The sequence below is a fragment of the Entelurus aequoreus genome, linkage group LG05 (genome assembly GCF_033978785.1).
Source record: "Entelurus aequoreus isolate RoL-2023_Sb linkage group LG05, RoL_Eaeq_v1.1, whole genome shotgun sequence".
NCBI classification, from domain to species: Eukaryota; Metazoa; Chordata; class Actinopteri; order Syngnathiformes; family Syngnathidae; genus Entelurus; species Entelurus aequoreus.
This window is the reverse complement of record NC_084735.1, coordinates 15,446,415-15,469,586: the sequence shown is the minus strand read 5'-3', so window position 1 is coordinate 15,469,586 and position 23,172 is coordinate 15,446,415. Positions and strand designations below refer to the sequence as shown.

At 33.3% G+C, this 23,172-nt stretch overlaps 1 protein-coding gene across 1 annotated transcript in view; it reads right to left on the bottom strand.

The window, feature by feature from the left end:
* The window catches only part of elmo1 (engulfment and cell motility 1 (ced-12 homolog, C. elegans)), a 179,941-nt gene extending 165,354 nt beyond the window's left edge, over nucleotides 1-14,587 (bottom strand). Inside the window, 1 exon segment of the mRNA XM_062047217.1 lies at nucleotides 14,485-14,587. The gene's annotated coding sequence lies outside the window, so the exon portion shown is untranslated.
* Nucleotides 14,588-23,172: the final 8,585 nt, after the last annotated feature.

Sequence of the window (23,172 nt, the reverse complement as noted above, 5' to 3'; positions counted from 1 at the left end):
TAAAACATGTACACGTCTGAAACATGTCGATTTTACATCCATCAGTACATCCATCAGTACATGGGAGTACCAGCAGACCTTAGTCAGGAGACAACAAGGGGCCACAGAAGAAAGTCCATTTATACTGTATATGGATGGATGGATTCTGGTCATATGTATGGATGGATGAATGGATTCTGGTCATATATATGGATGGATGGATTCTGCTCATATATATGGATGGATGAATGGATTCTGGTCATATATATGGATGGATGAATGGATTCTGGTCATACATATGGATGGATGGATGGATTCTGCTCATATACTGTATATGGATGGATGAATGGATTCTGCTCATATGGATGGATGGATAGATGGACTCTGGTCATATATATGGATGGATGAATAGATTCTGGTCATATATATGGATGGATGAATGGATTCTGGTCATACATATGGATGGATGGATTCTAGTCATATACAGTATATGGATGGATGGATGGATTCTAATCATAAATATGGATGGATGGATGGATTCTGGTCATATATATGGATGGATGAATGGATTCTTTTGGCCTGTACTATATATATATATATATATATATATATATATATATATATATATATATATATATATATATACATACATACACATACGTACATACATACATACATACATATGTACATACAAACATACATATATATACATACATATATACATACATACATATATACATACACATACATATATATATATACATACATACATATATATATACATACATACATACATATGTACATACATACATATGTACATACATACATATACATACATATGTACATACATACATATACATACATATGTACATACATACATATGTACATACATATGTACATACATACATATGTACATACATACATTCACATACATATATACATACATACATATATACATACATATATACATACATACATACATACATATGTACATACATATGTACATACGTACATACATACATATGTACATACATATGTACATACGTACATACATACATATGTACATACATATGTACATACATACATATGTACATACATATGTACATACGTACATACATACATATGTACATACATATGTTCATACGTACATACATACATATGTACATACATATGTACATACGTACATACATACATATGTACATACATATGTACATACGTACATACATACATATGTACATACATATGTACATACTTACATACATACATATGTACATACATATGTACATACATACATACATACACATACATACATATGTACATACATATGTACATACATACATACATACATATGTACATACATACATACATATGTACATACATACATACATATGTACATACATATGTACATACATACACTGTCCATACATATATATACATACATATATACATACATACGTACATACATACATACGTACATACATACATACATACATATGTACAAACATACATATGTACAAACATATATATACATACATACATACATATGTACATACATAATACATATATACATACATAATACATATATACATACATATATACATACATACATATACATACATATATACATACATACATACATATGTACATACAAACATACATATATATACATACACATATACATACATACATATATACATGCATACAGTTTTTCTCAACATTTTTGTTTTGCTTTTTTCCCGTGGCACCGACAAAAATTAAAGGATGTCCGCCCCCCCCGCCGCTGTTCTGCCACAAGTAGATTACAGTTCTGTGTGGAACACTGAAGGCAACCCAAAAGAGGATTTAAAATGACAGCGTCTGACCTTTAATGGCACAGTTTTGATTAAATTGCATTACTTTCAACTTTTGTCAAACAAAGACATTTTGGGCATTTGAGTCGGTGTATTTTTGAGCAGTAGATGTGTAGCAAAGAGCATCCATGCGAAAGCCACACCACTAAAGAAGCCGGGTCACATGACGCGTATGGATTAGAGCACGCTGACATAAAGGACGTTCCGTCCAACCTTGGCTGACTCCTCCCCCTCACCTTTGCCTCCACTCTTGGCGGCTAATGGAAAACGCCGCCGCTGACGAGGCGTGGGCTGGCGCCCTGACAGAATGAGTCTGCGTGCTTCACCCCGGCCTGCATTTGACATAAATACCAATATGATTATTTTTTTTCATGGAAATGGCGGAGCTGGAGGGTAACAATTAAAAGGGTGTAATAACGCTGAGGGGCCATTTAAACGCCGGCACACCAGCCAAACCCCAAGCCCAACAAATGCCACCAGTAACGCTGTCACTTCTGGTGTGTCGGTCACGTATTTTGGGGTTTAAAGTTGTGTTGCGGCTTCATCATCGTGTTGTGTCGTTTTGCTTTTGCGGTCGTGCTGTAGCTGAAAGTTATATTTGCAAGTCAAAGCACACAAGAGCTGCTGTTCGCCACAACTCTTGTTTGGACTCAGAATAAAATATTAAGTGTTCTTCAGTGTTTCCCATAAACTGCCAAGATACCTGTGGCGGTGGGGGCGTGGTTATGGGCGTGGCTATGGGCGTGGTCATCATGACATCAGAGTAATTTGCATAATTTACTACAACAATATAATTTTCTCTAAAAAGGCTCAAAAAATGTATACTTACTAATTAATAATAACAGTTTTGTTTTAAACGTCCATCCATCTATCCATTTTACAATATATTTACAACACTTTATGTACATATTTATATACAGATTTGAACAATAAGTTATTCACTGAAATATATTTATTACTTGTGGTTCGTACAAAAAATATATCTTATAAAATATAAAAGCTAAAATGTCTCTTAAAGCTCTGCCCCTTTAATTAGTGCATACTAAATAATTTAACTTTAGCCTACTACTACAACCATATTATTTACCAGCAACATAAAGTGAAACAGAGGCAGAGGTGTCCTGCCACAGTCTGTAACAAATAAACAGAAAACAGTAGTGGTCAAATACAAATAAGGCAACAAGAGAAGTATCCTACACTTCTCTTTTGTAAAGTAAATCTGAACAGCCTATATGGGCATCTACATCAACTATATGATTTACCTGAGAAGCTGGACAGGACAAAAAAAATAAATAAAATAAAATTATTTTTTATTTGTGGCGGACGTAATTCTTTCGTGGCGGGCCGCCACAAATAAATGAATGTGTGGGAAACACTGTTCTTTTTTTAATCCATAGTCATGTTTAAAGCAGCTAGTATTTGTGTCTTCTCGTGACCTCCTTGCTTTTATCTTATGTCCGCTAGTAAAGACTTTGATTTGTCGGCTCACAGAGCTGTTTTGGCCAGTTCCTTGTCTGTTTGGAAGAAGCAGCTACGCTCCTTTCTGGGCGAGAGGGGCCGTTTTTGCTCTACATAAACTGACTCTTTGTTTGGATTTAGACCCCGCTTGCTGATGCCGCGTTGTAAGGGCTGGTCTCCTAAAGTTTTAGTAAAACTTGGCCAAGTACTATTTTGTCTCGGTGGTCCTTTTTTACTCAACATATATGTCATCCAAAAGAACTTGGGATCGACCAGTGGGTTTTATTCCCTGAGAGGAGATACTGCTCGCGCACAACACACAAACTATAGCGCACGCACAACAGCAGCACCTCTTAAAGGCACACACACACACGCTACTACACTAGGTTGTCTTGTGAAGTTTGCATTTGTTGTGACCTTTCTCGGCCACCGTAGTTATCCGGCTTTTTGGTTTTGATGACGCCACAGACAAAAAAATAAATCCAATGTTTTCCTTCTTCCAGTATCGATAAAATCCATCGATTCCCTTTTAAAACAATATTGATCGATGCCTATCGCTTAGAGATTGATATACTTTAAATTTAGGACTATGAATTGATAAATCCATCAATAGTTTTCATTAAAACACCAGCAGAGACACTTAAATGGTGTTATTGTTTGTGTTATGGCGCCATCTTATGGACAGGTTTGCTCACTGGGTGAGTGGCTGCAAGTGTTTCCTGCCGCTTGAAACTTTGAACCGGAAGCAGAAGTGCCGTTCCTATTTTAGCCGTCCATAGCGTTGCTACTCGTACGGGTTCTTCATTCGTCACTCCGGGCGACGTTTGTAAGTTTTACAATATAACTAAAACAATTCTTACTTACCAAACCGTCCCATGTGTGACGTCTGTAGGGGGGGTTTGTACGTGCTATCGTAAAGTAATCAAGCTAGCGTTGTTAGCATTAGCTAATATGCTAACACGTTTACGATTGTGTTAGTATTATGAACTTACAATGGCATTCTTTTTGTGTTAGTTTTTTTTTACTTTTTCAAAAAAAAATTGAATCAGACCATATTTTCGGTATATTAGATCAGTGGTCCCCAACCTTTTTGTAGCTGCGGACCGGTCAACGCTTGAAAATTTGTCCCACGGACCGGGGGGGGGGGGGGTTATGTTTTTTTCATAAAGAAATACAGTCATGTGTGCTTACGGACTGTATCCCTGCAGACTGTATTGATCTATATTGATATATAATCCATATATTGTGTTTTTTAATTTTAATTTTTTTTATTTTTTATTTTTATTTTTTTTTAATTTCTTGTGCGGCCCGGTACCGGTCCGCCGACCAATTGGTACCGGTGGTTGGGGACCACTGTATTAGATGCAATCTAATATACCGAAACTATGGTCTGATTACAACAAATATTTAGTAAATGGTTATTTACATACCTTAATTGTTTCCAAACGGTGTCTGTAACACGGCAATAAAACGGCGGATCAAACAAAACAGAAGTCACTCAAAAAGGTTCATTATGTCTTCTTATTCATATACTTTTGCAAATATTTTCGGTATATTAGATGGAATCTAATATACCAAAAATATGGTCTGATTACAATAAAATAAAAAGTATATGAATAAGAAGACATAATGAACCTTTTTGAGTGACTTCTGTTTTGTTTGATCAGCCGTTTTACTGCCGTGTTGCAGACACCGCTTGGAAACAATTAAGGTATGTAAATAAACACTTACAAAATACTTCTGTGTAAATAACTTAAATCACAACTTGTATATCCATGGCTAATATACGGAAAAATATTTGTTTTCTTTTAAAATTGAGTGGGTGCGACTTATACAACGGTGCGCTCTATCATCCTGAAAATAGGGTATTTGCATTATGGCTGTCAGTGGAACAAAAATCCATAAATGATCCGCGCTGTTTTATAAGCCTCAGGGTGCAGAGCGTAGGGAAAAAAGTAGCGGCCGCATGTAAAAATTCCAAGTGTGTAAATCCACCAAACGTCACTGTGGAGTTACTGAGTCTGTTAGACCGATTGGAGAGCTAGCTTCCGCAGCTAGCGGGGCCATGACCATGACTTCTGTTTTGTTTGATCAGCCGTTTTACAGACACCGCTTGGAAACAATTATGGTACGTAAATAAACACATACAAAATAATTCTGTGTAAATAACTCAATTCACAACTTATATATTTAATGGCCAATATACAGGAAAATATTTTTTTATTTTAAAATTGAGTGAGTGCGGCTTATATAACGGTGCGCTCTATCGTCCTGAAAATAGGGTATTCGCATTACGGCTGTCAGTGGGGAAAAAAATCCATAAATTAGCCGCGCCGTTTTATAAGCTGCAGGCTACAAAGCGTAGGAAAATAAAAGTAGCGGCTGCTTGCAAAAATTCCAAGTGTGTATGTTTAAGGGTGTTATGGGGGGGCCTTGTGTATGGGGGCTGCGGAATCTGTGCTACTACACACCTCTGATGGTTGTGCCACAGAAAAGAGCAGAAAAGTGTAACAACACAGTTGGCGTGTTGAAGAAGTGCGAGACCTCCTCAGTTCAAGTAGGCGTCAAGAGTTCTCAGCTGAGTGACGTTCAATATCCCAAACACGCCTCCTTCCTTCCTTCCTTGCCCACAATGCCACAGCTGGAATGCAGCGAGACGTATCCCTTTCTGGGGTCACACCGGGCCCCCCCCCCCCCCACCCCACGATGACGTCGCAGCGTCGCTCTCTGAAGTGTTTTCCCATCATGCATCAGCGCCATTATCGCCGGTCATTACCAGACGACACGCGCGACCCCACTTTTTGGCTAATGCGGGTTTTTTGGGGGTTTTTTCCCCGTCACCACGGTTGTCAACCGCTTTTTTGGCTTCCCGCCACGCTGCTAATTAACTGACAACGCTGTACTTTCAGACGCCGGCGAGAGCTGGTCGTCGGCGAGGTTGCCGCTTGAAAGTGAGCTTGGAGGAGGACGGGGAGGGGAGGACGGGGGTGGGGGGGTAATGAGTTCATTAAGATGGACAGATAGCAGGCCGGGTTTGAATGGAGGAGAAAACTGTTGACATAGCAGCAGTTTCCCTCTGGAACCACAACACAGCGCAGAAGCCGACCGAGGGAAAAATAAATGGAAGCAAGAAAAATAATATTGCGGGGCTGGGCGATACGGCAGAAAACTGATATCGGTGCTTTATATGTGTCGGTATCGATAATTATTGATATTTTTTATGATTTTTTACACCAAGTACCACCTCAAAAAATAGTAAGCCAGGGTTCCCCAAACTACGGCCCGCAGGAAGTCCCAAGTTAAAAAAAAAATTGTTTTATTTATTTTTTATTATAATTTTTTTTTTAAATCTGTCCTTTCTAATCCATTTTCTACTGCTTGTTACTCTCTGTGTCTCCTAGCCGCCCAGGCAAATCATATTGGGATTTTTTTTTTTTTTTTCCTGTTGTCTTGTCCCGGCAAATTCTTTTAAAAAAATTGAATAACTCACACAAAAGTCAAGGGACTTTCAAGGAAAGAAAACAAAAGCAAGTACAGATAGAGTATTAAATATAATAAATAATAACAAAGATATAAATTTTAAGGCAAATCATATTGTCTAAAAATGCATTTTCCCGTGCCACCATAATGACACGCATTATGACACAGTCGCGTAGTAGGCCTAAGTATTCATAAAAAAAATATTTTTGGCCACACACTTTTGAACAGCATTCACTTATGACACAATCCAAACAACCTTCCCTAGTCATGGTGAAAAAAAGGCAATCTCGGATTGCTACATGTCTGCTGCCATCTTGTAGACAATGTGGGTCAACCAGATCGATGACCTTTGAATATACTTTGTGACTATTGCACAGCATTCACTTATATGACACAATCCAAACAACCTTCCCTAGTCATGGTGCAAAAAAAAAAAAGCAATCGGATTGCTACATGTCTGCTGCCATATTGTGGACAATGTGTATCAACCAGATCGATGAACTTTGAATATACTTTGTGACAATTGCACAGCATTTACTTATATGACACAATCTAAACAACCTTCTCGAGTCATGGTGGAAAAAAAAGGCAGTCGGATTGCTACATGTCTGCTGCCATCTTTTAGACAATGTGGGTCAACCAGATCGATGACCTTTGAATATACTTTGTGACAATAGCACAGCATTCACTTATATCAACCTTCCCTAGTCATAGTGGGGGGGGGTGCGGTCTCTGACTGCTACATGTTTGATGCCATATTATAGACAATGTGGGTCAACCAGATCGATGTCTTTTGAATATACTTTGTGACATTTTCACAGCATTCACTTATATGACACAATCCAAACAACCTTCCCTAGTCATGGTGCAAAAAAAAAAAAGTCAGTCTCTGATTGCTACATGTCTGCTGCCATCTTGTGGACAATGTGGGTCAACAAGATTGATGACCTTTGAATATACTTTGTGACAATAGCACAGCATTTACTTATATGACACAATCCAAACAACCTCCCTAGTCATGGTGAAAAAAAGACAATCTCTGATTGCTACATGTCTGCTCCCATCTTGTAGACAATGTGGGTCAAACAGATTGATGTCCTTTGAATATACTTTGTGACAATTGCATAGCATTCACTTATATGACACAATCCAAACAACCTTCCCTAGTTATGGTGAAAAAAAGACAATCTCTGATTGCTACATGTCTGCTGCCATCTTGTAGACAATGTGGGTCAAACAGATTGATGTCCTTTGAATATACTTTGTGACAATTGCAAAACATTCACTTATATGACACAATCCAAACAACCTTCCCTAGTCACGGTGAGAAAAAAAAGGCAGTCTCTGATTGCTACATGTCTGCTGCCATCTTGTAGACAATGTGTATCAACTAGATCGATGAACTTTGAATATACTTTGTGACAATTGCATAGCATTCACTTATATGACACAATGCAAACAACCTTCCCTAGTTATGGTGAAAAAAAGACAATCTCTGATTGCTACATGTCTGCTGCCATCTTGTAGACAATGTGGGTCAACTAGATCGATGACCTTTGAATATACTTTGTGACAATTGCACAGCATTTACTTATATGACACAATCCAAACAACCTTCCCTAGTCATGGTGGGGGAAAAAAAAGACAATCTCTGATTGCTACATGTCTGCTGCCATCTTGTAGACAATGTGTGTCAACCAGATCGATGAACTTTGAATATACTTTGTGACAATTGCATAGCATTCACTTATATGACACAATCCAAACAACCTTCCCTAGTTATGGTGAAAAAAAGACAATCTCAGATTGCTACATGTCTGCTGCCATCTCGTAGACAATGTGGGTCAACTAGATCGATGACCTTTGAATATACTTTGTGACAATTGCACAGCATTTACTTATATGACACAATCCAAACAACCTTCCCTAGTCATGGTGGGGAAAAAAAAGACAATCTCTGATTGCTACATGTCTGCTGCCATCTTGTAGACAATGTGGGTCAACCAGATCGATGACCTTTGAATATACTTTGTGACAATAGCACAGCATTCACTTATATGACACAATCCAAACAACCTTCCCTAATCATGGTGCAAAAAAAATAAAATAAAAATGCAACCAACATAAAAGTCAACACACAAGGTCACACATAACACAAACCGCTCACTGAACATTGCGGACATTATGAAAAACGTCCAAACACCATAAAAAAACTTCAAAAATAAATCCATTACAAAGCATGATGGGAAAAATGTAACACTCTCTCCACACTCATCCACGTTTAGCTGCCTGATATTTCTGATTCATGACAAAACTTAATGAAAACAAGGCAGGAGTTGAACTTTCACATAATCTTAATGTACAATATATATATATATATATATATATATATATATATATATATATATATATATATATATATATATATATATATATATATATATATATATATATTATATAAACAAGTTTGGACAGCCCTGCAGTACACAGTGGCTTTTGGTCCACCATTGTTGTCGTGGTTACGACGTACCGACGCATGTTTTCCATTTTCACGGAGAAAAAAACCCCTTTCAACAATCTTTTTAAAGGCTGTAATCAAACGTTAAAAAAGGTGATCAAAAAGGTGACATCGCCAACTAGTGGGCCGGCGTGCATATTGCACTTTAAGAGGCCGCTGCAGTGCAAATGCAAATATATACTTTAATACTTACTTGTTTTTATACGGCTGAATATCACGTTTCCGTCAGTTCTGCCGTACGTGACCCCGCTCATGGGATGCCGACTGCTCTCCGCGCCCGCCGGAGCGCTGCGGGCATAGAGCGCCGCGCCGCGCCGCGCAAACGCGGGAGCCGCTCAGCTTGACGCCGTACCCTGCATCTCTTATGTGGCAAACAGCCCCTGGCGCCAAAGCGTGCAAAGGGGGAACATGTTGTTACCGTGACGATCAGCCGCATGCTGATGTGGTCTCCCAGGAAGCGCTGAAGGACAGCTTTCCAACACCAAGACACATTCCACTTGATGTGCTGATTAAAAAAACAACGGCGCATGTTCCAGGATAGCATAAGGTCAGGGTCAGTGGCTGCGGGGTCACATGTTGCTTTGGCCTGCACTTGACCGCCTAAACACGATTTGATATCAGCAACAACAACAAAAACAAGTACCAGGTGATATCGGCTTGCATGTAAAATGTGCGATACAAGCAGTCCACACTTCTCCAATAAGCACACAATTTCTTCTATTTTACCAAAGTCATTTGCTAGGCTATAGGCTACTAGGGGCGAGCAGCTACACAACAGCTAAGCACACGATAGCACACAAGCTAGACATACGTAATCCTCATTGAACAATGTAAAACTGCACATTTGTCAATATTAAATCGTTATAGTTGCATATTACTTACACGTACAAAGTCTCCAAGGCAGTATTAGAAAGTATCCAGTAACAAATGTGTCCGCATCATTCAACTTTGCCAAAAAAACTAAACAAATTACCACTCCACTTCAATTTCAAGACAGCATAATGTTAGTTTTTACTACCTACCCTTGTTGTAAAAGTTGACCAAACCTTTTATAACTTTTCTAACAATCAGCACTCCGCTTCAACTTAAAAACAGCGTAAGTCCATTCCAGACTTTTAATAACAAAAAAAAATAGTTTTTTTCATACCTACTATTGTTCTCTTTTTGACTAATTTCACTTTTCTAACAAAACAATACAAGCATGCATGATTCCTGCTGATATGGTATCAGATTAGAACCAGTTGCAAATACTCAAAGCTTTAATACTGTATCTTGATGAACATTGATACTAAAAATGCCATTTTCATGTAGACCGATACTGTTTTGGACGCGGACGTGTCAACATGCGTACATTTGTGTTTAGCCTTTGCAAAAAAAATAGCAACAGGAAGTGCAAAAGCCGTTATTGAGCCTTTAGGCTACTAGGAGAGAGCAGCTACACAACAGCTAAGCACACGATAGCACACAAGCTAGACATACGTAATCATCATTGAGCAATGTAAAACTGCACATTTGTCAATATTAAATCATTATAGTTGCATATTACTTACACGTACAAAGTCTCCAAGGCAGTATTAGAAAGTATCCAGTAACAAATGTGTCCGCATCATTCAACGTTGCCAAAAAAAACTAAACAAATTACCACTCCACTTCAATTTAAAGACAGCATAATGTTAGTTTTTACTACCTACCCTTGTTGTAAAAGTTGACCAAACCTTTTATAACTTTTCTAACAATCAGCACTCCGCTTCAACTTAAAAACAGCGTAAGTCCATTCCAGACTTTTAATAACAAAAAAAAATAGTTTTTTTCATACCTACTATTGTTCTCTTTTTGACTAATTTCACTTTTCTAACAAAACAATACAAGCATGCATGATTCCTGCTGATATGGTATCAGATTAGAACTGGTATCTGCAAATACTCAAAGCTTTAATACTGTATCTTGATGAACATTGATACTAAAAATGTCATTTTCATGTAGACCGATACTGTTTTGGACGCGGACGTGTCAACATGCGTACATTTGTGTTTAGCCTTTGCAAAAAATTGCAACAGGAAGTGCAAAAGCTGACTCGTTATTGAGCCTTTAGGCTACTAGGAGAGAGCAGCTACACAACAGCTAAGCACACGATAGCACACAAGCTAGACATACGTAATCATCATTGAACAATGTAAAACTGCACATTTGTCAATATTAACAAATCGTTATAGTTGCATATTACTTACACGTACAAAGTCTCCAAGGCAGTATTAGAAAGTATCCAGTAACAAACGTGTCCGCATCATTCAGCTTTGCCAAAAAAAAAACTAAACAAATTACCACTCCACTTCAATTTAAAGACAGCATAATGTTAGTGTTTTTACTACCTACCCTTGTTGTAAAAGTTGACCAAACCTTTTCTAACTTTTGCCAGAATACAATCAGCACTCCGCTTCACCTTAAAGACAGCATAAGTCCATTCTAGATGGTTGATAACAAAAAAAATTGTGTTTTTCATACCTACTATTGTTCTCTTTTTGACTAATTTCACTTGATTAAACCTTTTCTATCAAAACAATACAAGTATGCATGATTCCTGCTGATATGGTATCAGATTAGTACTGGTATCTGCAAATACTCAAAGCTTTAATACTGTATCTTGATGAACATTGATACTAAAAATTAAATTTTCATGTAGACCGATACGGTTTTGGACACGGACGTGTCAACATGCGTACATTTGTGTTTAGCCTTTGCACAAAAAAAAGCAACAGGAAGTGCAAAAGCTGACTCGTTATTGAGCCTTTAGGCTACTAGGAGAGAGCAGCTACACAACAGCTAAGCACACGATAGCACACAAGTTAGACATACGTAATCATCATTGAACAATGTAAGACATCACATTTGTCAATATTAACAAATATTTATCGTTGCATATTGCTTACACGTACAAAGTCTCCAAGGCAGTATTAGAAAGTATCCAGTAACAAACGTGTCCGCATAAAAAAAGAAAACATTTGTCTGCATTTAAAGAAACGGCGCATGTTCCAGGAAATTCTTGACTTTCTGACTTTGGTCGGTTAGCATAAGGTCAGGGTCAGTGGCCGTAGGGTCACGTGTTGCTTTGGCCTGCACTTGACCGCCTAAACATGATTTGATATCAGCAACAACAACAAAAAACAAGTATCGGGTGATATCGGCTCGCATGTCAAATGTGCGATACAAGCAGTCCTACTTGTGGACAGCCACTTCAACAAGCACACAATTTCTTCTATTTTACTAAAGTCATTTGCTAGGCCTATAGGCTACTAGGAGCGAGCAGCTACACAACAGCTAAGCACACGATAGCACACAAGCTAGACATACGTAATCATCATTGAACAATATAAAACAGCACATTTGTCAATATCAACAAATCGTTATAGTTGCATATTACTTACACATACAAAATCTCCAAAGCAGTAATAGAAAGTATCCAGTAACAAACGTGTCCGCATAAAAAAAGAAAACATTTGTCTGCATGTTCCAGGAAATTCTTAACTTTGGTTGGTTAGCATAAGGTCAGGGTCAGTGGCTATGGGGTCACATGTTGCTTTGGCCTGCACTTGACCGTCTAAACACGATTTGATATCAGCAACGACAACAAAAAACAAGTATTGGGTGATATCGGCTCGCATGTCAAATGTGCGATACAAGCAGTCCTACTTGTGGACAGCCACTTCAACAAGCACACAATTTCTTCTATTTTACTAAAGTCATTTGCTAGGCCTATAGGCTACTAGGAGCGAGCAGCTACACAACAGCTAAGCACACGATAGCACACAAGCTAGACATACGTAATCATCATTGAACAATGTAAAACAGCACATTTGTCAATATCAACAAATCATTATAGTTGCATATTACTTACACGTACAAATTCTCCAAGGCAGTATTAGAAAGTATCCAGTAACAAACGTGTCCGCATAAAAAAAAGAAAACATTTGTCTGCATGTTGCAGGAAATTCTTGACTTTGGTCGGGTGGCATAAGGTCAGGGTCAGTGGCTGTGGGGTCACATGTTGCTTTGGCCTGCACTTGACCGTCTAAACACGATTTGATATCAGCAACGACAACAAAAAACAAGTATCAGGTGATATCGGCTCGCATGTCAAATGTGCGATACAAGCAGTCCTACTTGTGGACAGCCACTTCAACAAGCACACAATTTCTTCTATTTTACTAAAGTCATTTGCTAGGCCTATAGGAGCGAGCAGCTACACAACAGCTAAGCACACGATAGCACACAAGCTAGACATACGTAATCATCATTGAACAATGTAAAACAGCACATTTGTCAATATCAACAAATCATTATAGTTGCATATTACTTACACGTACAAATTCTCCAAGGCAGTATTAGAAAGTATCCAGTAACAAACGTGTCCGCATAAAAAAAAGAAAACATTTGTCTGCATGTTGCAGGAAATTCTTGACTTTGGTCGGGTGGCATAAGGTCAGGGTCAGTGGCTGTGGGGTCACATGTTGCTTTGGCCTGCACTTGACCGCCTAAACACGATTTGATATCAGCAACGACAACAAAAAACAAGTATCGGGTGATATCGGCTCGCATGTCAAATGTGCGATACAGGCAGCAACGACAACAAACACAGAGAAAATGCGACACTTTGCTTAAATATTGTGATTTTGTTGTTGTTGTGTTTAATTAGTCCCAGCTGGGAGGAGGTGGATTGTCCCCTTAAGACACCTGTGTGTGTGTGTGTGTGTGTGTGTGTGTGTGTGTGTGTGTGTGTGTGTGTGTGTGTGTGTGTGTAGGAACTAGGAATGTGTCTTCTTTCTAACTTTTAGTGCCGCTATTTCACAGAAATACACATCCAATAAAAAACACACATGTCATTCGCACAGAGGCAGGCGTCCACACACACACACACACACACACACACACTGCAGCAAAAACACACAACTCGCACATTGGCGTGGACGTGGACGTGCACACGCCATTAAAACGTGTCTGCTTCGGTAAAAAAAATGTTTTTAAAAAGTCACAATGACACACCGATAGATGAGAAAAACACACAAAGCGCGGGGGGAAAGGACAAAATCCGCAAAGACACACACACACACACATTGATACACACACAAACCGCGAATGACAAAACGTCGCGCGACGTTTGTCGGCGGGTTTAAGATGAAAAAACGTCAAAATGCGTGTCCGTACCTGCTGCTGCGTGGACTCTTCTCCAACTGACGGAGTTTGTGTGTCGCCCAACGTGTGTGTGTGTGTGTGTGTGTGTGTGTGTGTGTGTCTCTCTCTCTCTCTCTCTCTCTCTGTGTGTGTTGATCATGCTGATGTTGCCACTTCCTGGTTTCCACCGCCCCCTGCCGGCCGCCGCCGTCATGACACCTGAGCGCAGCCCTGACAAGCACAACAACAAGGCGGGAAAACACACCGACATTACACGCTAGACGACGTCCACTGCGTGAGAAAATGTGTGTATTTTTATACGATATCATGTTGACTTCATGGAAAACACGGAAATGTGTTTTTGTTGCGTGTGAAATCACAAAAAGTCAAACGTACAGGCGACGTTTTGAACCATCCATAGTCATTGAACGCTCCTTGCGTGTATTGTGGAGGTGCATTTCTGTCTTTATTTTTTATTTTTTGACACTTTTGATGTAAAAAAAAATGAAGTTAAAAAAATGTAAACGCAAGAAAATTCAGCTACATAAATTCAGTGCCAAAAAAGCTTTTGTAATAAAGACACAAATTCCATCCATCCATCCATTTTCTACCAAGACGCAAATTAATTGCCATTAACTTTTTTAATTCATCCATCCATCTATTTTTTTTAAATTCAGAGACGCAATTTAACTTCCGTTAAGTTGTGTATCTATTACTAACGTGTTTTTTTTAAATTCAGAGATCATTAAAATGTTTTCATAATAAAGACGCAAATTCCATCCATCCATCCATTTTCTACCAAGACGCAAATTAATTTCCATTAATTTGTATACTTTTTACAAACTTTTTTTTTCATTCAGAGACACAACTTAACAGTAGTTAAGTTGTGTCCAAAAAAACTTTTGTACTAAAGACGCAAATTAACTTCCTTTAAGTCGTGTATTTATTACTAACGTTTTTTTTTAATTCAGAGACCATAAAATGTTTTCATAATAAAGACGCAAATTCCATCCATTTTCTACCAAGACGCAAATTAATTTCCAATAATTTGTATGCTTTTTTTGAACGTTTATTTTTTTTCATTCAGAGACACAAATGAACTTCCATTAAGTTGTGTATCTATTACTAACGGGGGGGGTTTTAATTCAGAGACCATAAAATGTTTTCATAATAAAGACGCAAATTTACTTCTATTAATTTGGGTATTTATTACAAAAGTTTTTTAAATTCAGTGCCAAGAAAAGCTTTTGTAATAAAGACACAAATTCCATCCATCCATCCATTTTTTACCAAGACGCAAATTAATTGCCATTAACTTTTTTAATTCATCCATCCATCTATTTGTTTTAATTCAGAGACGCAAATTAACTTCCGTTAAGTTGTGTATCTATTACTAACGTTTTTTTTCATTCAGAGATCATTGAAATGTTTTCATAATAAAGACGCAAATTTACTTCTATTGATTTGTGTATTTATTACGAAAGTTTTTTAAATTCAGTGCCAAAAAAAGCTTTCGTAATAAAGACGCAAATTCCATCCATCCATCCATTTCCTACCAAGACGCAAATTAATTTCCATTAATTTGTATACTTTTTACGAACTTTTTTTTTTCATTCAGAGACACAAATTAACTTCCGTTAAGTTGTGTATCTATTACTAACGTGTTTTTTTAATTCAGAGACCATAAAATGTTTTCATAATAAAGACGCAAATTCCATCCATTTTCTACCAAGACGCAAATTAATTTCCAATAATTTGTATGCTTTTTATGAACTTTTTTTTTTTTAATTCAGAGACACAAATTAACTTCCATTAAGTTGTGTATCTATCACTAACGGGGTTTTTTTTTATTCAGAGACCATAAAATGTTTTCATAATAAAGACGCAAATTTACTTCTATTAATTTGGGTATTTATTACGAAAGTTTTTTAAATTCAGTGCCAAGAAAAGCTTTCGTAATAAAAACGCAAATTTCATCCATCCATTTTCTACCAAGACGCAAATCAATTTTCATTAGTGTATTTTTACAAACGTTTTTTTTATTCCATCCATCCATTTGTTTTTAATTCAGAGACCAAAGAAACTTTTGTACTAAAGACACAAATTAACTTCCTTTAAGTCGTGTATTTATTACGAACGTTTTTTTAAAAATTCAGAGATCATAAACAATTTTCATAATGAAGACACAAATTTACTTCTATTAATATGTGTGTTTATTACAAAAGTTTTTACATTTAGGAGACCAAAAAAGATTTTCGAAATAAAGACACAAATTAACTTCCATTCATTCATTTGTGTATTTATTACAAAAGTTCTTCAAATTCAGTACCAAAAAAGCTTTTGTAATTAAAAAGCAAAAAAACTTCCATTATTATGTGTATTTATTTAAAAAGTTTCTAAATTCAAAGAACAAAAAAAGTTTCCATAATAAAGACGCAAATGAACTTCTATTAATTTGTGTATTTTTTACCAACGTTTTTTTAATTCAGTGCCAAAAAAGCTTTTGTAATAAAAACACAAAATAACCTCCATTAATATGTGTATTTATTACAAAAGTTTTAAAATGTAGAGACCAAAAGAGGGTTTTGAAATAAAGACACAAATTAACTTCCATTCATTTGTGTATTTATTACAAAAGTTTTAAAAATGTTGTGCCAAAAAAGCTTTTTGTAATTAGTAAGCAAAATAACTACCATTATTATGTGTATTTATTAAAACGTTTTTAAATTCAAAGACCAAAAAAAGTTTCCATAATGGAGACGCAAATTTACTTCTATTAATTTGTGTATTTATTACGAACGTTTTTTAAATTCAGTGCCAAAAAAGCTTTTGTAATAAAAACACAAAATAACTTCCATTAATATGTGTATTTATTACAAAAGTTTTTAAATTTAGAGACCAAAAGAGGTTTTTGAAATAAAGACGCAAATTAACTTCCATTCATTCGTGTATTTATAACAAAAGTTTTTTTCAATTCTGTGCCAAAAAAGCTTAGGAATAAAAAATTAAAATAACTTCCATCAATATGTGTATTTATTACAAAAGTTTTAAAATGTAGAGACCAAAAAAGGTTTTCGAAATAAAGACACAAATTAACTTCCATTCATTTGTGTATTTATTACAAAAAATTTTAAAATGTTGTGCCAAAAAAGCAAAATAACTTCCATTATTATGTGTATTTATTAAAACAGTTTTTAAATTCAAAGACCAAAAAAAGTTTCCATAATAAAGACGCAAATTTACCTTTATTAATTTGTGTATTTATTACGAACGTTTTTTAAATTCAGTGCCAAAAAAGCTTTTGTTATAAAAACACAAAATAACTTCCATTATTATGTGTATTTATTACAAAAGTTTTTAAATTTAGAGACCAAAAGAGGTTTTTTAAATAAAGACGCAAATTAACTTCCATTCATTTGTGTATTTATTACAAAAGTTTTTTTAAATTCTGTGCCAAAAATTTTTTTGCAATAAAAAATAAAAATAACTTCCATTAATATGTGTATTTATTACAAAATTTTTAAAATGTAGAGACCAAAAAAGGTTTTCAAAATAAAGACACAAATTAACTTCCATTCATTTGTGTATTTATTACAAAAATTTAAAAAAAATTGTGCCAAAAAAGCAAAATAACTGCCATTATTATGTGTATTTATTAAAAAAGTTTTTAAATTCAAAGACCAAAAAAAGTTTCCATAATAAAGACGCAAATTTACTTCTATTTATTACGAAAGTTTTTTTTAATTCAGTGCCAAAAAAGCTTTTGTAATAAAAACACAAAATAACTTCCATTAATATGTGTAATTATTACAAAAGTTTTTAAATTTAGAAACCAAAAGAGGTTTTTGAAATAAAGACGCAAATTAACTTCCATTCATTTGTGTATTTATTACAAAAGTTTTTTTAAATTCTGTGCCAAAAAAGCTTTTGCAATAAAAAATAAAAATAACTTCAATTAATATGTGTATTTATTAGAAAAGTTTTAAAATGTAGAGACCAAAAAAGGTTTTCGAAATAAAGACGCAAATTAACTTCCATTCATTTGTGTATTTATTACAAACATTTTTTAAAATGTGTGCCAAATAAGCAAAATAACACCATTATTATGTGTATTTATTAAAAAAGTTTTTAAATTCAAAGACCAAAAAAAGTTTCCATAATAAAGACGCAAATTTACTTCTATTAATTTGTGTAATTATTACGAACGTTTTTTTAAATTCAGTGCCAAAAAAGCTTTTGTAATAAAAACACAAAATAACTTCCATTAATATGTGTATTTATTACAAAAGTTTTTAAATTTAGAGACCAAAAGAGGTTTTTGAAATAAAGACGCAAATTAACTTCCATTCATTTGTGTATTTATTACAAAAGTTTTTTTAAATTCTGTGCCAAAAAAGCTTTTGCAATAAAAAAATAAAAATAACTTCCATTAATATGTGTATTTATCACAAAAGTTTTAAAATGTAGAGACCAAAAAAGGTTTTCGAAATAAAGACACAAATTAACTTCCATTCATTTGTGTATTTATTACAAAAATTTAAAAAAATTTGTGCCAAAAAAGCAAAATAACTTCCATTATTATGTGTATTTATTAAAAAAGTTTTTAAATTGAAAGACCAAAAAAAGTTTCCATAATAAAGACGCAAATTTACTTCTATTAATTTGTGTATTTATTACGAAAGTTTTTTAAATTCAGTGCCAAAAAAGCTTTTGTAATAAAAACAAAAAATAAATTCCATTAATATGTGTATTTATTACAAAAGTTTTTAAATTTAGAGACCAAAAGATGTTTTTTAATTAAAGACGCAAATTAACTTCCATTCATTTGTGTATTTATTACAAAAGTTTTTTTAAATTCTGTGCCAAAAAACTTTTGCAATAAAAAATAAAAATAACTTCCATTAATATGTGTATTTATTACAAAATTTTTAAAATTTAGAGACCAAAAAAGGTTTTCGAAATAAAGACGCAAATTAACTTCCATTCAATTGTGTATTTATTACAAACATTTTAAAAATGTTGTGCCAAAAAAGCAAAATAACTTCCATTATTATGTGTATTTATTAAAAAAGTTTTTAAATTCAAAGACCAAAAAAAGTTTCCATAATAAAGACGCAAATTTACTTCTATTAATTTGTGTATTTATTACGAACGTTTTTTAAATTCAGTGCCAAAAAAGCTTTTGTAATAAAAAATAAAAATAACTTCCATTAATATGTGTATTTATTACGGAAGTTTTAAAATGTAGAGACCAAAAAAGGTTTTCGAAATAAAGACACAAATTAACTTCCATTAATTTGTGTATTTATTACAAAAGTTTTTTAAAATTCTGTGCCAAAAAAGCTTTTGCAATAAAAAATAAAAATAACTTCCATTAATATGTGTATTTATTACGGAAGTTTTAAAGTGTAGAGACCAAAAAAGGTTTTCGAAATAAAGACACAAATTAACTTCCATTCATTTGTGTATTTATTACAAAAATTTTAAAAATGTTGTGCCAAAAAACAAAATAACTTCCATTATTATGTGTATTTATTAAAAAAGTTTTTAAACTCAAAGACCAAAAAAAGTTTCCATTATAAAGACGCAAATTTACTTCTATTAATTTGTGTAATTATTACGAACGTTTTTTAAATTCAGTGCCAAAAAAGCTTTTGTAATAAAAACACAAAATAACTTCCATTAATATGTGTAATTATTACAAAAGTTTTTAAATTTAGAGACCAAAAGAGGTTTTTGAAATAAAGACGCAAATGAACTTCCATTCATTTGTGTATTTATTACAAAAGTTTTTTTAAATTCTGTGCCAAAAAAGCTTTTGCAATAAAAAATAAAAATAACTCCCATTAATATGTGTATTTATTACAAAAGTTTTAAAATGTAGAGACCAATTAAGGTTTTCGAAATAAAGACACAAATTAACTTCCATTCATTTGTGTATTTATTACAAAAAAATTTAAAATGTTGTGCCAAAAAACAAAATACCTTCCATTATTATGTGTATTTATTAAAAAAGTTTTTAAATTCAAAGACCAAAAAAAGTTTCCATAATAAAGACGCAAATTTACTTCTATTAATTTGTGTATTTATTACGAAAGTTTTTTAAATTCAGTGCCAAAAAAGCTTTTGTAATAAAAACACAAAATAACTTCCATTAATATGTGTATTTACTACAAAAGTTTTTAAATTTAGAGACCAAAAGAGGTTTTTGAAATAAAGACGCAAATTATCTTCCATTCATTTGTGTATTTATTACAAAAGTTTTTTTTAAATTCTGTGCCAAAAAAGCTTTTGCAATAAAAAATAAAAATAACTTCCATTAATATGTGTATTTATTACAAAAGTTTTAAAATGTAGAGACCAAAAAAGGTTTTCAATATAAAGACACACATTAACTTCCATTCATTTGTGTATTTATTACAAACATTTTAAAAAATGTTGTGCCAAAAAACAAAATAACTTCCATTATTATGTGTATTTATTAAAAAAAGTTTTTAAATTCAAAGACCAAAAAAAGTTTCCATAATAAAGACGCAAATTTACTTCTATTAATTTGTGTATTTATTACGAACGTTTTTTAAAATTCAGTGCCAAAAAAGCTTTTGTAATAAAAACACAAAATAACTTCCATTAATGTGTATTTATTACAAAAGTTTTTAAATTTAGAGACCAAAAGGTTTTTTAAATAAAGACGCAAATTAACTTCCATTCATTTGTGTATTTACTACAAAAGTTTTTTTTAAATTCTGTGCCAAAAAAGCTTTTGCAATAAAAAATAAAAATAACTTCCATTAATATGTGTATTTATTACAAAAGTTTTAATATGTAGAGACCAAAAAAGGTTTTCGAAATAAAGACACAAATTAACTTCCATTCATTTGTGTATTTATTACAAAAATTTTAAAAATGTTGTGCCAAAAAACAAAATAACTTCCATTATTATGTGTATTTATTAAAAAAAGTTTTTAAATTCAAAGACCAAAAAAAGTTTCCATAATAAAGACGCAAATTTACTTCTATTAATTTGTGTATTTATTACGAACGTTTTTTAAAATTCAGTGCCAAAAAAGCTTTTGTAATAAAAACACAAAATAACTTCCATTAATATGTGTATTTATTACAAAAGTTTTTAAATTTAGAGACCAAAAGGTTTTTTAAATAAAGACGCAAATTAACTTCCATTCATTTGTGTATTTACTACAAAAGTTTTTTTAAATTCTGTGCCAAAAAAGCTTTTGCAATAAAAAATAAAAATAACTTCCATTAATATGTGTATTTATTACAAAAGTTTTAAAATGTAGAGACCAAAAAAGGTTTTCGAATTAAAGACACAAATTAACTTCCATTCATTTGTGTATTTATTACAAAAAATTTAAAAATTTTGTGCCAAAAAAGCAAAATAACTTCCATTATTATGTGTATTTATTAAAAAAGTTTTTAAATTCAAAGACCAAAAAAAGTTTCAATAATAAAGACGCAAATTTACTTCTATTAATTTGTGTATTTATTACGAACGTTTTTTAAATTCAGTGCCAAAAAAGCTTTTGTAATAAAAACACAAAATAACTACCGTTAATATGTGTATTTATTACAAAAGTTTTTAAATTTAGAGACCAAAAGAGGTTTTTGAAATGAAGACGCAAATTAACTTCCATTCATTTGTGTATTTATTACAAAAGTTTTTTTAAATTCTGTGCCAAAAATTTTTTTGCAATAAAAAATAAAAATAACTTCCTTTAATATGTGTATTTATTACAAAAGTTTTAAAATGTAGAGACCAAGAAAGGTTTTCGAAATAAAGACGCAAATTAACTTCCATTCATTTGTGTATTACAAAAATTTTAAAAATGTTGTGCCAAAAAAGCAAAATAACTTCCATTATTATGTGTAATTATTAAAAAAGTTTTTAAATTCAAAGACCAAAAAAAGTTTCCATAATAAAGACGCAAATTAACTTCTATTAATTTGTGTATTTATTACGAACGTTTTTTAAATTCAGTGCCAAAAAAGCTTTTGTAATAAAAACACAAAATAACTTCCATTAATATGTGTATTTATTACAAAAGTTTTTAAATTTAGAGACCAAAAGAGGTTTTTGAAATAAAGACGCAAATTAACTTCCATTCATTTGTGTATTTATTAAAAAAGTTTTTTTTGATTCTGTGCCAAAAATTTTTTTGCAATAAAAAATAAAAATAACTTCCTTTAATATGTGTATTTATTACAAAAGTTTTAAAATGTAGAGACCAAAAAAGGTTTTCGAAATAAAGACGCAAATTAACTTCCATTCATTTGTGTATTTATTACAAACGTTTTTAAAATTTTGTGCCAAAATAGCTTTTGTAATTAAAAAGCAAAATAACCTCCATTATTATGTGTATTTATTACAAAAAGTTTTTAAATTCAAAGACCAAAAAAAGTTTCCATAATAAAGACGCACATTTACTTCTATTAATTTGTGTATTTATTACGAACGTTTTTTAAATTGAGTGCCAAAAAAGCTTTTGTAATAAAAACACAAAATAACTTCCATTATTTGTGTATTTATTAAAAAAAGTTTCATGATTCAAGTGTCATGATTATTAGGTTTATGTGAATACAATTTGCAAAAATGCTAGCATAAAACGTTAGCCTACTTTTATAGAAAAAGTTAACATACTCATGATTATTATGTTACTTGGAGCTTTTATAGTGGTCAACAATGTTACTTGGAGCTTTTAT